Below are 17,035 nucleotides of genomic sequence, written 5' to 3'. Positions count from 1 at the left end.
ATCATGCTAGAATGATAGTCAAAAACATGATGCATGTTAGGCTAGTGTGCAAGTTTACACTACAAGTGCAATAAGCATGCAAGAGGCTATCAAACCAACTTTAGACAGAGTTATGACATGCTAAATAATGACCAAAAACATGCTGAAATGGAGCCCATACATGCTAGAAAGACATGCTACTTCATGAGGCATATATGGCTAGCAAAGAGGATTTACACTACAAGTGCAATAAGCATGCAAGAGGTGACCAAGACAGCTAAAAATAAAGTTATGGCAGGTCTGATAAGTCACAAAAATGAGCCTAAACAAAGCCACAAAGAAGTAAAAAGAGATGCTCATTTGGTTGGCCATCAACACTAGCAAGCAAGACAAGAGGAGAGGGGACCACCCCCTCCTATTTGGGACCTCAAAATAGGGTTTTTACCACTGAAAATCTCTGGATTTCAGTGGTTAAAAGGCCACGAAAATTTGTTTTGAAAGGCCTTAGAAGATGGCTTAAAAGCTATACAAGCTAAAGAACAAAAGGGAGAGACAACCCCTAACACAAAATAGGCCTAAACCATCATTTTTAGGACTGAAAAATAGAGATTTTCTCAGTTCAAAACCAAGCCAAAAATAGTTTGCAAAGGTGGTAAAATAAGTATGCAAAGGTGGCCAAGATAGTGTACAAAATGAGCTTAAAAGAGAGAGATGCTTACCCTTGAAGCACAGCTACAAAACAGGTCCAAACTCTGAGCTAAAACCAACTTTTGGAGCTCAAAATGATCCTCAAAGAACCTCAGTCCAATGGTAGTTGAGTTTGATCAAGGGTGCCTAGGCAAAGGAGAGGTATATCTCCAAGTATAGCTCTTGTTATGCACACAAAGGCAAGAAAATGAGAGAGATGCAAAGATTTGGCTCTGAATTTCTAGAGAGAGAGGGACTTTTTAGAGTGAGAAACTCCCAAACTTGCTTAGGAAGTTCTCCCCCTAGAATATGAGATATTTGGCTTCATATATAGCAAAATAAAACCTTTTGGTCAAAAATATCTGATTTGGGACAGGTGGCACAAGCTGGAAACAGCTGGAGGAGAAATATCTGCCAATTCTGGGCTTTCTGGACACTTCTGGCCAACCGGCTATCTTTTGTGCCGACCGGCCATCATTTTTGGCCGATAAGGTTCACTTTTGGCCGACCTATGGCCGGTGAGGTCAAATTGTGGCCGATGCATTCCATAGAGGCCGATGGAATAAATTAGTCCTGGTCCTTGACTTGAAGAAAGCCTAATTCCTTCATCTGGACTCCTTTTCAGGTCATTCTTGAGCCTAAAATGTAGCCCCGGAAGTCTTCTTTCCAATTATGCAATCCTCACATAAAAATTACATGTGTACTAAGAGATATCCCTCTTTTAGTGAAGGCTGCTCAGTTTCGGTCCAACCGGAATGATGCCCAACTTCAGCCAATCATATCTCCCCATTCCGGACTCAGCTTTAGGAGATTATTAAGTGAAAAATGAAGCCCCGGAAGTAAGATTTCCAATGGTGGTGGCCTCATAGCTGAAATCCAAGTATTCAAAAGGATAGGCTTGATTTAGCGAGAGCTGCTCGACTCTCTCTTAGCAATTCATGCCCATCTTCTTCTCCAACTTGGTTTATTCCCTCTTCTCCTCTTTTCTTCAACTCCAAACCCGTAAACAAGGTGTTTTGAAGGATTTTTAAAAGATTTCATCTCTCTTTCATTCATTTCCACTTTGTCCTTGCTCGGTTTACCGAAAAGCACGACATTTGACAAAATGCGAGCCTCGGAACATTATAGGAACTTTATTTCAAAAATATTTTGAAAGAGAGGGTTTTAAGGTCTAAAAACCATTCAAAATAGCTTTGGTCCAAAATGGGGTGTGAGGTTGGGATTTGACTCTCCTCTTGCCGAAGAAATCAAACTTTTGCTCTGCACATCTTTTACTACAAAGTAAACCATCGGTAGGGCCTAAGTCTAAAGGTCGGTAAAAAATGGGGTGTCTACACACCCCTAATATATAGTAGCACTTTTAAAGAGACCTTCCCCGGTTGGGTTGAAGGTGTAAGGTAAAAGTACAAAATTGTCCTTTTAAGGGTTCGTTTGGCATGAAGGTTTGAGTTACGTTGGGGCTATTTTAGTCACAAAAAGACAAAATAGGTTAAAAAGTCAATAAGATAAAATGTCGTATCCAAACCATAATCTTTCATTTTTTTTCTCATAAAAGTCAAAAAAGTAAAAAAATCTATCCGAAACGACATTTTTTAACCCCAAGTTAAAATAGCCAAAAAACTATAGAAAGGCAACTCACATCCCAAACAAAAGCTAAGTAAGATTGTTTGGGGCAATTTATGAAAGTTTATTTTTTTAAAACCAATTTTCTGTTCCATATTCAATTGACCAGCCAATTCCGACCGATTCTTAAAACACTGTTTAATAGTGGGTTAGGTGGTGTAGAGCTCAAGTTTTTTTCTCATTTAAAGTGAGTGAGGGAGAGGGGGGCATGTAGTCTATAAATTGACTTCTTCTTCTTCTTCTTCTATTTTTTTTTTGATTACAAAATGATTGATAGCTTAGGTACTATATGACATAAACTAAATAAGTGTATTTATTTTTTTGTAAAAAGTTAAAAAATATACTTACTTAGATTATTCAAAACAATCCCTTAGTAGTTGGATATGGCAGAGGAAAATTGACATACTTATTTGCTGATCCAGACTCTACTTTTGACGTGGTAAATCTCTTATTTTACTCTTCTTTTTTTTTTATTCTTTATATATATATATATATATATATATATATATTTGGGTTAAAATAGTCCACTAAAAAATAAAATAGGCTAAAATAATCAATAAGGCAAAATGTCACATCCAACTCATAATTATTTTATTTTTTCTCTTACAATCATCAAATTAACAACCAAAAAAAAAAAAAAAATCCGATTAACGTCCCAAATACAATTTTTTAAATCAAACTAAAATAATTAAAAAACTAAATAATTAATTAAAATAGCCAACTTCTCAAACAAGACTAGTATTGATCAATGTTCATTACATAATTTTACACGAACAAAAAAAAAAAAAAAAAAAAATTATATGCAAGCACACTCAAGCAATTGGGCCTTCTTTGGTCTTGCTTGGGAAGTTGACTATTTTAGTAGGCTATTTTAGTTTGGGGGAGTTACGGGCTGGTCCTTTAAACCTGATTTAATTCCCATGAGGTCTTGACCCAAAATAATTTAGCACATCTTCCCATTTAACCCTTGACATTCAGCCCACACGTAGAAATCGCTCAACCGTTCCATACACTCTCTCTCTCTCTCTCTCTCAACCGGCCACCGAAGACTACTTCAGACCTTTGACAATATTTTTTTTTTTGGCCATTTTCTATTTCCACCATGTCAATATCGCCATGCTGGCAACAAGAGAAAAAGAGAAGAATATGGATGAAGAAAATGAAGGAGGGGGATACAGAGTCATATTCAGTGATAAATTTAGTCTTTATAATCACAAATCACAAATCAATATTGTTAGGTTTTATTTCTTGGCAATCCCGTTTGACAAAACTCCTTTGAGTTGTAATTTTATTCGCATTTTTATTTCAGTGAGGCTATGAGTTGTTAGATGCGAATCCAACCCGAATCAAGCATTTCAGAGAAGTTTGTGATGATAAAGCTTTCAAGATTGCCACTTCGCTGATTATGACGGGGATCGAGCTGCCCGGTCAGCTCGCGGGGGTCCAGGGGGCAGCGCCCCTTGGCGGGTCCGGGGCAGCGCCACGGCGGGGTCGAGGGGCAGCGCCCCCGAAGCAAAATGCAAAAATGCATTCAAAGTTTCCTGTTCGATCATGTTAATTTTTTCCAGTTTTTCCATTTTTTGGCCTTTCCGCTCGAGCGGGGAATCGGGCGCTCGAGCGGGGATTGGAAGCTCTCAGCATCTCTGCAGTCGCCTGTAAAAATACTGGAAGGTGTGATTTTACGCTCGAGCGGATGCTCCTACGCTCGAGCGCATCTCAGTTTATTCGCACGCAGTTTTTGGTCAGTCCGCTCGAGCGGGCTGGGTTGAGCTCGAGCGGAGATCGCGGGACAGATTCTATAAATTCGCGTATTGGGTCAGATTTTGATTAGAACTGCTCCAGATCTTCTTTTTGGTTTCTAGGGTTTATATCTGGGGATACTTTGGGAGTTTTCTTTGATGTTTTATTGAGTATTCAACTCATGTTCTAAAGAGAGTACATCAAAGGTTGTGTTTTGTTCTACAAAAGAGAGAGTTATTCTTCAGTTGTGGATTCTGAAGAATTCGAGCCTGAAGCTTTGGTGGAATCCGGAGTGGCTCATCAGAAAGACAATTCCGTGGTGAAGATGGGGTTGGAAGAGGCACATAGAGGTTGGTTCAATTAGGCGTTGTGGATTCGCTAGGTAATTGAGAGTATACCTGTGTAATTCCTTTAATTCTTCTTAGTGGATTGTTCTTGTGGCTGTTGCCCGTGGTTTTTTGATCACAGTTGGAGGTGTCCAATTGTGGTTTTTTCCACGTTAAATCGTTGTGTCTCTTTGTCTTGATTGTTTGATTGTTTGATTGGGATTGTTATATTCTGCTTAAAATTGATACATAATCACAAATCAACATCTAGGGGTTTTCTAGATTTTTCAAATATAAGATTCGAAGACATACTTAGTGATAAATTTATCACTGATAAACACATTCAATGATAAATTTATTACTGACTGTTTGTTAAAAAATTACAAAAAGAAAATCTCATCATCATCATCACAAATTAACACAAAATTCAAAGGCATATTCAATAATAAATTTAGCATTGATAAACACATTCACTGATAAATTTCTCACTAGTTGTTTGTTAAAAGATTACAAAAAAAAAAAATCTCGTCATCATCGTCACAAATCAACACAAGATTCAAAGAAATATATCAGTGATACATTTATCATTGATAAAGCAGATTTGGTTTAAGAGAAATAAAAGAGAGAGAGAGAGGGAGTGAGGAAGAGGGAGGTGAGATCTGTGGAATCAATGTTGCTTGTAGTCGTTTAAAGTTAATTTCACTGTAGAAACAACTAAGTCGGTGTAAATCTAGGACTTTGGAGTGTAGATCGGCGATGGCGAAGGTGGTTAGTAAACAGTGGCGGTTGATCAGAGATGGTGAAGTATAAATCGGTGACGGTGGAGATAGTTGGTGAACAATGGTGGTGGTAGTGGCCGGCGAAGGTGGTGGTGGTGGTGACCGGTGGAGGTAGCAGTGGTTAGTGACGGATGACGATGGTGGTTGCAGGTGGATGGCTATTACCATAACTACGATGGTGGTATTTTCTAGAGAGAGAGAGAGAGAGAGAGAGAGAGACGAGAAAGAAAAAGAGTTTTGGAAAAATGATCAAGAGAGAAATTAATACAAATTGAAAAAAATAATGAGTAATAAATATTATAAACAATTAAAGATTTAGAAAGTGTTTGAGATGATTTAAATAAGGATTTTTACCAGCTGGTAGCAGGAGCAAAATCAGGATAAAAAAATATAACAAGACTTCATGGTGCATGAGATAGAAACTTAGGACTTAATGGGTAATAGATTCAATTATTAGGATCGGCTGGTAAAAATGCCTTTTAGCTTTTGACTATTTTAGTAGGCTAAAATATTTGTGTTTGAAAAAATTGTTAGACTTTTTTTATAATTGGATGTGATGTTTGTGAGAGAAAAAATAAAATAATTATGAGTTTGATGTGATATTTTATTTTATTGACTATTTTAACCTATTTTATTTTTTTATAAATTTTAACCTAAAAAAAAAAAAAAAAATTTACTAAACAAGGCCTTTAATTCGGCGACCAAGGAAGTGGCCTTGGTGCCCTTTACTTAGGCCTGTCCTATGTAATCATGATATCGAAAAATTCTTGAAATATTTAATTTATTACTCTTAAAATTCACTTTTAATGATATAATTGATAAGTGTCAAATTTTTACTTGTCAAACATTCTATTATATAAGGTCTAATTTCAATACCACATTATTAGGGGCCATAATTAAGAGAGATAAATTAAGGGATTTATCATTGTTGCCATATATAACCACTGAATATTTGTGAGACTCATTTGACACCTATTGTAATAAAGGAAATTGATTAAAAAGTCATATTAGGAAGATGGGTGTATCGATAAATCTTTTTTTATTTTTTAGTGTATTAAAAAGTCCTATTCACTTTGAATTGTTATCGTAAAGTCCTATTTTTTAATGTTTTTAATGGCTTTTTAAAAAAAACTGTCACTAATTGTTATTTTTTGTAATAATTAAAAAATTAGTTACCAAAAAATATCACTAAATGTCAATTTTTAGTGACAAATTTAAAAAAAATGTTACTAACAAATGTGAGACTTTTAATCTATTGAAACACTTGTGGGATGCACAGGTTTTTATCCCTTGTAATAATGGTTATGCATATGCCATCATGTTATAAATAAAAAGTGGTATTAAAAAAATTACTCATTTGGTTTAGTATTCAATCAATTTTTGGGAGTTCAAAATCTAAAATTTATTTGGCTTACAATTCTTTTCAAAACTGTTTTCAATCATTTTTTCTGTCTCTTTTCTTCTTCTCTCACATCTACACATCAATCAATCACATTTTTTTCTTCTTCTCTCATTTTTTCACATTTTACACGTTAATTAATCATTTTTTTTCTCAGACACATCTATTCAACTACAAAAAATTATAATTCATCCCAAACTACAAAACTCCAATTACAAAACTATTTTTAAAATATATAACCAAACAAATTTTCAAATTTGAAAACTCTTTTAAAAACTTATCTTTTAAAATTGATTTCAAAATCAAACCAAACAGACACTAAGTGTAACATTTTTGGAAAGTTAGATTTTTAGTCAAAAAAATTACTATAAATTATTAAATTACTCTCTTAACTGTTTTTACATGTTTTTTTTCGTGAAGACTTAAAATATTACATAAAAAGTTAATTCTAAACGAGCCCTATATGGGATAGGATTATCTCTAGTCTTGTTGGGTTCCATAGAACCCACTATAGGTCCCGTTTTGACGATTTGAACCATTCATTTTATTGAATTATATGCTTAAATCATTCATTAAAAGAACATTAGATTGATATGATAATCAGAGTCATATTATTTCATTGTCTTTGTCTTCAAAAAACATAAACGATAAATATAATTTTAAAAATGGACTATTTATTTTGTTAAAGACAAATTTAATGAAGTCATATATCTATTGTAATTGAATTTCTTATAAATAATTTATGCATAAAGTTCGATAAAATAAATTATTTAAATTATTGAAATATGACTCGTGGTTGTGCTTTGTGACGAGAGTTTACATCTCCCTACTTCTGTTACGTACATGCATATGGATTTATTTAAAGTTAATTATCTAAAAGTCCTATTTACAAATGTTATAGTAGCTTAGGTCCTATTTAAGATTTTTTGAACCAATAAGTCCTATTTAGTAAAACTGAGAATATTATCAGCTTTTATCAATTTTTAAAATTAAGAAAATTATCAATTTTGCATAGTAATATTTGAAATAATTGTTTTACTAACTGATGAAAAAAAACAGAGTATGAGATTAAACGTTTTTGCCATTCTACTTATTGGTTTGATTCAACTATCCATTAAAATCGAGAACATTAATAGTTTTTTCCAGTTTTAAAACTGAGAATATTATCAGTTTTTTTTTTTATTTTTAAAGTTTATTTTTTTATTTTTTTATTTTTTCAGTTTTGCACATCAATGTTCTATCATCATGTATAGATACAAAATTTTAATTTTGCACAAAAAAATAATTCAATTTTTTCAAAAAAAAAAATAGTTTTTTTTTTTTTTTTGCACATGATTTTTTTTTTAGTTTTTTCAATTTGAAAGTTGATGTTTTAAAGTTTTTAAAATTAAAATAAATGTCAAATTATCATGTTCTTTTATAGATAATTATAAATGATAAACAATTATTATTTGAAGGGCAATTCCGCCTATTAAAAATTTAATGGAACTTAAAGATCCAAAAAATCTTAATTAAGACTTAATGGAGTATAAGTTCATAAATTAGGACTTGTATGTAAATGTCCTATTTATTTATTTATTTATTTTGGGAGGACGGTTTATATCTCATTCATAGATAGATCTATTCAATATTGAAAATAATATTATAGCCTTTACCCAATGAATTTACTTCTTTTATTTATGTTTTTTTTAATTGGCCTTTGTATGAGGTGATTTTTTCCCTAAACGTTTAGGTAATTGAAAGAATTTTTTTTGTCTGTTATTGATTAACAATTTTTTAGCCTTTATAATTGGTGCTTGCCCCTACACTTCTTTATGCACTTTTACTTGATTATATGGAGCTTAGAGTTGTATATAATTTAATTAGAATTTTTGAAAAATTTGTGATTTATTTGCTTAAAAGAGAAATTTTGAGAAAAATAAAGAGTTGATACCCAAATTACAAAAGTGTAAACTTGGAATATGTTGGTAAGGTTATGAAAGAGTTATGTTTTAAATTTGAACAAAAATGGACTTCGATTCAATCGGTTTTGAAATTTTTATCGGTTTGCGACCAAAAGAGCATTTTTAAAGAAAACAAAGGAATTATGTTTACTTTTGGGGCTTTTAATCAAAATAGGATGTCATAGTTGAATAATGCTTGGAGAATGAGTTTGGAAAGAAAATGATATTTTCTTGGGCATTAACGGTATTATTTTGCTTAATGTATCTGTTGGAGTAAAACCGACACGGTTAGAAATGGACCTTGAGAGGTTACCGGACGTGATTGTGATATGAAAACTAGTGTAGTTATTCATATTTGATGAGATGTGGAATAGATTGTATTTATTGGAATTTTTGGAATTTAATTGTTTAAATATCTGTTTAGAAATATCAATTTGGGCTATCGGTGAAGGATATCCATGGTTGTTGTAGAAATGCATGAGATTTGGGTAAATTGAACAACATTCCTCATTTGTTGCATTGGACATTGCATTACATTCATTTCATTGGAAATGTATCTATTTTTGAGAAATATTTGGAAATGTATCTGTTTGCGAAAAGATGAATACTTGGTGAATCTGGATAGGGGGTGTAGAACCGTGCGGTTAGGTGTCGAGCTTTCCAGTTTATTGGTAAAAATGACAGTGGTAGTGCATTAGGGCGTACTTGCCGACACTCACCTAGAGATTCACAGAGCCTGTATTCATGCAACAGATATGGTTTAAAATGAAAATGGTTTCATATCTGTTGTTGCATTTCAGCATTGCATGCTTTATAGAAAGAGAGATAAATTGTTTTATCATGAGCATGGCATGAGCATACTCCTCTTTAGTCTTGTCATGGTTCATATGCTATGTAGTATATCTCTACTGGGCTGTGGTTCACCCCCATAAGGGAAACCATTTTAGGTACAGGTGATATGCATCCGCCAAGGCACTGACTTGGGAGGACTCGGAGTTGAGGCTCCATTTTGGTTTTATGGTTATTTATTAAATGTAAGGCCAGGGTTATATTTGTGTTGAGTTGGAATTCCATTTTGTGTAACCAAGCCATTTCATACTTGTTATAAAATGCATGCTTGGGATTATAACCGGGGCATTGAGATGTGAACAACATATATTTGGCATTTGGGATTAAATGGAAATGGATGTATGGAATAGTTAGTTATATATATGTGTTTATCTATTAGGTGGGTTTGTTGTATAAATAGATATACCCTGCCCAATTTTTGAGGCGTTATAACTTGGTATCAGAGCCTACCGGGTTTGAATACTTTAGGTACGTGGGGGGTGGTTAGTACCACAGTGGTTTTGTCTCGCTTGATAGAGATATCTGTATGATAAGGTGCTATGTGATTATATGGGTATGGGGTTTGATTTCTGAGATGTTGATTGGGTCTGTGAGTTCCTGGAAGTCCAGTCAAAAGAGCACTTGATCACTGTTATTTCTTATTGGAACTCTAGCAACGTCATGGGATAATCATTATCTAGAAAGAAAATATGTATGTGCTTATGTGACTATGTGCTTATGTGGAATGAATTAACTGTTGTCCATTGCCTTAGGACGTGAGTGAGTTAACTTCGGCACAATTGTGATTTATGCTAATCTCGAGTGTTACCTTTATTAGGATGTCAGGACGCAGAAGGAGCAGTGGTAGGTGTGGTAGGCCTAGGAGGCACGATATACCAATACCGCATGAGATTCCGGCGCAGGAGGAGGGGACATGGCAGGCAAATGTGGCTGAGCCAGCTGGGCAACAGGCCATGGGTGCTTTGGGACAAGAGATAGCAGGGGCACTGAACATACTGAGGGCTGAGAACCTAGCATAGGCCCCAACTGCCCTAGCTACCCTAGTTGCAGACACAGGACCACTCCTGCTAAAAAGGGAGTTCTTCCGGACCAATCTAGATATTTTTGTGGGAGATCCTAAGGAGCCACTGAAGGCTGATGAGTGGCTAGAGCAGACGGTTAAGACGTTCAAGATGCTAGACATTGAGGACGACGCTTTGAGAGTGACTTTGGTATCCTTTCAGCTGAAAGGAGAAGCGGGTCAGTAGTGAAAATATGCTCAAGAACGTATTGGGGTGACCTGGGAGGCCTTTGTCAACGCCTTTCAGGAGAAGTATCTGCCTGCTACTGTCAGAGAGAGGTTGAGGGAACAATTCAAGAACCTCAAACAACAGCTTGGCACACCAGTGGCAGAGTTGGAGGCCACCTTTGCTAGTTTGTCCAGATTTGCTCCTGAACTTGTGGCGACAGAACAGCACCGTTGTATGGACTTTGAGACTCGACTGAGAGATGAGCTTGCCTATTGTGTAGGCAGGTCTATGATGAGGAATTACAGCCGTCTTGTTGAGGCAGCGGCACATATGGAAACTCGATTAGGAGCTAGAGAGAGGAAAATGAGGGGTTTCAAGCAGAGAGGCTAGGAGATGCAGGGTAAGGCCCGAGACAGTAAGAGACAGAGGGGTTTTATACCATAGTAGTCTCATGTGGCACAGGCTAGGTCCACTTTTCCAGTGCCGAGTTTAGGGGCAGGGAGAGGTGGCCAGGGAGGATTTTCTTGTTTCAAGTGTGGCCAGTTGGGTTATAAATCCTTTTCTTGCCCACAGAAGGGGGGAAGACAGCGGTTTGCTCCGTCTTCAATCTGCCCACCGAGCCAGAGTCAGGGAAGGGGGCAGTCTTGGACTTGCTTTCAGTGTGGCCAGGCAAGACACATGAAGAGGCACTGTCCACAGTTAGGTGGCTCACCTGGTGCATTTGGATCAAGGCAAACTCAGAGTCACCAGCCAGCACAATTGGCACAGGCCTCGAAGGCCACTTCGGGAGCCTTTTCAGCTCAGTCTGTACATCCGGCTTATGTTCCGAGAGGGGAGCAGGTGGATCAGAGAAATACTGGGTGTGTGTATCCTGTTATCACGCCAGAGTTAGTGCCAGCTCCTTCGGTTGTGAGAGGTACCTTCTTGTTCTGCAATTCTATTGCCAATGTATTGATTGACACGGGTGCATCACATTCCTTTATCTGATCTGCATTTGCATCGGCATTGGCGTTAGAGTTGGCTCGGTTAGCATTGCCACTCTGCGTAGAGTCACTGGTTGGGGGTGAGATTATGTTAGAACAGAGATGTCGGGGTTGTGATATAGAGGTTGCCGGTCGTCTACTTCCATTTTCTTTTGCTTTGCTTGATATGTTGAGTTTTGATGTTATACTGGGTATGGATTGGTTGTCTACGTATCGGGCTGTTATAGACTGTTACTGTTAGAGGGTTACTGTGTGTACCTCGAGCGGTGATTGCTTTTATTTGTTAGGAGATCGGGCTGATAGGGCTTTGTTGTCGGTTTGTGACCCGCGTGGTTGGGGTGAGCTTAGCTTCTTTCTTGCTACATTCTTGGGGGCAGAGAGTGATATAGTTTAGGTTGAGTTGCTGAGGGTAGTCTGTGAGTACCCGGATGTCTTTCCTGAGGATCTTTCTGGTTTACCACCTCACCGAGAGATTAAGTTCTCTATTGACCTAGTGCCGGGCACGGCATCGATTTCCATGGCTTTGTATAGGTTTGCACCTGCTGAGTTGAGTGAGTTGAAGATTCAGCTCCAGCTCCAGCTCCAGGAATTGCTAGACAAGGATTTTTTCCACCCTAGTACTTCGTCTTGGGGAGCTCCGGTCCTTTTTGCCAAAAAGAAGGATGGTACATTACGGCTTTGTATTGATTATCGAAAACTGGACCAGGTGACTGTTAAGAACAAGTATCCATTGCCCCGTATAGACGATCTGTTTGATTAGTTGAAAGGGTCTTCTTGCTTTTCAAAGATAGACTTGAGATCGGGTTGTTACCAATTGAGGGTGAGAGAGGAGGACATCCCGAAGACAGCATTCCGTACGCGGTATGGCCACTATGAGTTCCTAGTCATGCCTTTTGGGTTGACTAATGCATCGACCTTATTTATGGACCTGATGAATCGGGTTTTTCGTGAGTATCTTGATCGTTTTGTGGTTGTCTTTGTTGACGACATTCTGATTTATTCACCCTCTGAGGAGGAGCACGAGGAACACTTATGGGTTGTGTTGGAGTTGCTTTGAGTCCATCAGTTATATGCTAAGTTTGGAAAGTGTGAGTTTTGGCTGAAAGAGGTGAAGTTTTTAGGCCATGTGGTATCTGGGGAAGGGGTGACTGTGGATTTCTCCAAGATAGAGGTAGTGCAAGATTGGGGGCAACCCAAGAATGCCTTTGAGATCCGGAGTTTCTTAGGGTTGGCCGGATATTATCGCCATTTTGTGAAAGACTTTTCTAGTCTGGCCGCTCCATTGACCAGACTGACGAGGAAGGGAATCAAATTTGTGTAGAGTGAGACTTGTGAGAAGTCATTTCAGGAGTTAAAAATTAGACTCACTACTGCTCTAGTTTTGATTATCCCAGAGAGGGGTTTTGGTTATGCTGTATATTGTGACGCATCTCGAGCAGGTTTGGGTTGTGTCTTGATGTAGGAGGGGAAGGTAGTTACTTATGGCTCATGGCAGTTAAAAATTCACGAGAGAAATTACCTTACTCATGATCTAGAGTTAGCAGTAGTGATCTTTGCCTTGAAGATCTAGAGGCATTATTTATATGGCGAGAGATTCGAGGTGTTCTCAGATCATAAGCGTCTGAAGTACTTGTTTTCTCAGAAGGATTTGAATTTGAGACAGAGGAGGTGGATGGAGTTCATGAAGGACTATGACTTCGAGTTACATTATCATCCCAGGAAGGCCAATGTTGTGGCCGATGCTTTGGGTCGGAAATCCTCTGGCAGGGCAGCTTGTATTGCAGTCCGGGAATGGGAGATGTTGGGTACTATCGGCGAGTTTGACTTGTATTTTGGCGAGTCTGCTGAGTTGGTTACCTTGTTTATTGCAATTGCATAACCTACACTAGTGAGCCGAGTTATTGAGGCACAGAGGGGTGATCTAGAGGTTGGGACCATCTGGGAGAAGATTGCTAGTGATATGGTGGAGAGGGGTCTGAATGTGCATTCTGATTCGAGTATTAGATATGTTGACCGAATTTTTGTGCCAGAGTCTTGCCGGGAAGAGGTACTCCGTGAGTTTCATCACTCACGCCTTGCGGTGCATCCGGGAGGTACGAAGATGTACCATGATCTTAGCCGCCAATTTTGGTGGAAGGGGATGAAGAGGGATGTAGCATTGTTTGTGTCGAGATGCTTTACTTGTCAGCAAGCGAAGACCGAGCACCAGAGGCCAACGGGTTTGTTGCAACCCTTGCCTATAGCTGAGTGAAAGTGGGAGCATGTCACTATGGATTTTGTTGTGGGTATTCCGAGGACTCAGCGGGGTAGTGTGCCATTTGGGTGATTGTGGATCGGCTGACTAAGTCAGCGCATTTTGTACCTATGCGCATGAGTGACTCCGTAGATCATCTTGCCGACCTTTATATTTGAGACATAGTCCGATTTCATCGAGTTCCAGTGACTATTGTCTTGGATAGAGATCCACGTTTTACGGCTCGGTTGTGGCAGAGCCTACAGAGTGCCTTGGGCACTAAGTTGACTTTTAGCACCGTCTATCATCCCCAGACTGACAGACAGTCAGAGTGTACTATTCAGATCCTAGAGGATATGCTTCGGGGTTGTGTTCTTGATTTCAAGGGGTCTTGGGAGAAACACTTGCCTTTAGTGGAGTTTGCCTACAACAACAGTTTCCAGTTGAGTATTGGCATGGCACCATTTGAGGCCTTGTATGGCTGACCGTGTAGATCCCCAGTGTGTTGGGCCGAGGTGGGTGATGCACCTATGATAGGCCCAGAGTTGGTTCGGAAAACGACGGAGAAGATTGCTCTTATCCGTAAGAGGTTGGTTATAACTCAGAGTCGTCAGAAGAGCTATGCTGACTGTAGAAGGAGGCCGTTTTCTTTTGAGGTTGGGATCATGTATTTCTTAAGATCTCACCTAAGCGGGGTTTGATGAGGTTTGGGAAGAAGGGGAAGTTGTCTTTGTGCTTTATTGGGTCTTTTGCGATTTTGGAGCGTATTGGGGAAGTGGCATATCGGTTAGCTTTGCTGCCACCACTATTTGGAGTTCACGATGTTTTTCATATTTCTATGCTTCAGAAATACGACCTTTATCCATCACACGTGTTGAATTGGACTGAGTTAGAGGTGGACGAGGATGTCTCTTATGAGGAGAGACCAATGAGGATCTTAGACACTCGGGATCAGGTCTTGCTTGGCAAGACAATTCCCTTGGTGAAAGTGTTGTGGAGACACCATAGGGTTGAGGAGGCGACTTGGGAACGTGAGGTTGAAGTCCGTGAAAAGTATCCGGACCTTTTTATCGATGTTTGAGAGTTGTAATAGAAATGTTATTCTGATATTAGGATGTACATTGTATATGCTATGGAATAGGGTGAATTTTTTATGTTTAATTGGGAGGTTGTGTTATCATGCCATGATTGCATTTCTACGGTTGTAATTGATTTTGATTCAGCAAGGTTATCTAGTTTAAATTTTGGAGACGAAATTCCTTAAGAGGGGAAGGTTGTAACGAGTTGAATCAAATTGAATTTATACTTTAATCTCAGTTGGGAATTTTTTTTAAATTATTAAACTCCATTCATTTTGGACCTAATTGATTAAATTGTGACCCGTTAGTAACCATGTAATAGTGTTGTAGTTTTATTATTATTATTTGATTACCATAAAAGAGTTGTGAATATTTATCGTGTGTACTATTAAACGAAATATATTTTGTGGTGAGAAAATAATATATTTACTTTTGTCATTAAAGATGTTGAAATGTAATTTTAAATTGATATATATATATATAGGTGTATATATATATGGTTAGATAGTTGGTTAATATATATATATATATATATAAAAGTGACCAAATAGCGTGAGGGGAAAAGAGGAAAAGGGTTCCAATGTTGGTTTTTCATGGGTTTGATCTAGTATAAATCATTTTTGACCCCTAGTGCTTTGGATCAAAACGTAGAGGGCGGAAAAGGCACCGTTGGCTCCGAGCAGATTTAATTTCTGTTGCCAAAAAATTTGAAAGCTTCTTGGCTTGAGGTAAGAATTTTTCCTACACTTCTTTATGCACTTTTACTTGATTATATGGAGCTTAGAGTTGTATATAATTTAATTAGAATTTTTGAAAAATTTGTGATTTATTTGCTTAAAAGAGAAATTTTGAGAAAAATAAAGAGTTGATGCCCAAATTGCAAAAGTGTAAACTTGTAATATGTTGGTAAGGTTATGAAAGAGCTATGTTTTAAATTTGAACAAAAACGGACTTCGATTCAATCAGTTTTGAAATTTTTACCGGTTTGCGACTAAAAGAGCATTTTTAAAGAAAACAAAGGAATTATGTTTAATTTTTGGGGTTTTTGATCAAAATAGGATGTCATAGTTGAATAATGCTTGGAGAATGAGTTTGGAAAGAAAATGATGTTTTCTTGGGCATTAACGGTATTATTTTGCTTAATGTATCTGTTGGAGTAAAATCAACACGGTTAGAAATGGATCTTGAGAGGTTACTGGATGTGATTGTGATATGAAAATTAGTGTAGTTGTTCATATTTGATGAGATGTGGAATAGATTGTATTTATCAAAATTTTTGGAAATTAATTGTTTAAATATCTGTTTAGAAATATCTATTTGGATTATCGGTGGAGGATAACCATGATTGTTGTAGAAATACATGAGGCTTAGGTAAATTGAACCACATTCCTCATTTGTTGCATTGGACATTGCATTACATTCATTTCATTGGAAATGTATCTGTTTTTGAGAAATGTTTGGAAATGTATTTGTTTGCGAAAAGATGAATACTTGGTGTATCTGGATAGGGGGTGTAAAACCGTGTGGTTAGGTGTCAAGCCTTCCAGTTTATTGGTAAAAATGACAGTGGTAGTACATTAGGGCCTACTTGCAGATACTCACCTAGAGATTCACAGAGCCTGTATTCATATAATAAATATGGTTTAAAATGGAAATGGTTTCATATTTGTTGTTGCATCTCAACATTGCATGCTTTATAGAAAGAGAGATAAACTGTTTTATCATGAGCATGGCATGAGCATACTCCTCTTTAGTTTTGTCATGGTCCATATGTTGTGTAGTATATCTTTACTGGGCTATGGCTCACCCTATAAGGGAAACCATTTCAGGTACAGGTGATATGCCTCCGCCAAGGCACTGACTTGGGAGGACTTGGAGTTGAGGCTCCATTTTTGTTTTATGGTTATTTATTAAATGTAAGCCCAGGGCTGTATTTGTGTTGAGTTGAAACTCCATTTTGTGTAACCAAGAATGTTCTTGGATAAATTTGTAAGCCCATAGGGCTCTAATTATCTATTTGACTTCCATTTCATATTTGTTGTAAAATGCATGTTTAGGATTGGAACTGGGACATTGAGATGTGAACAACATGTATTTGGCATTTGGGAGTAAATGGAAATGGATGAATGGAATAGTTAGCTATATATATGTGTTTGTCTATCTGGTGGGTTTGCTGTATAAATAGA

This window comes from Camellia sinensis, chromosome 13, assembly GCF_055761805.1.
Source record: "Camellia sinensis isolate YWXY chromosome 13, ASM5576180v1, whole genome shotgun sequence".
Taxonomy (NCBI): domain Eukaryota; kingdom Viridiplantae; phylum Streptophyta; class Magnoliopsida; order Ericales; family Theaceae; genus Camellia; species Camellia sinensis.
This window is presented reverse-complemented; position numbering follows the sequence as displayed.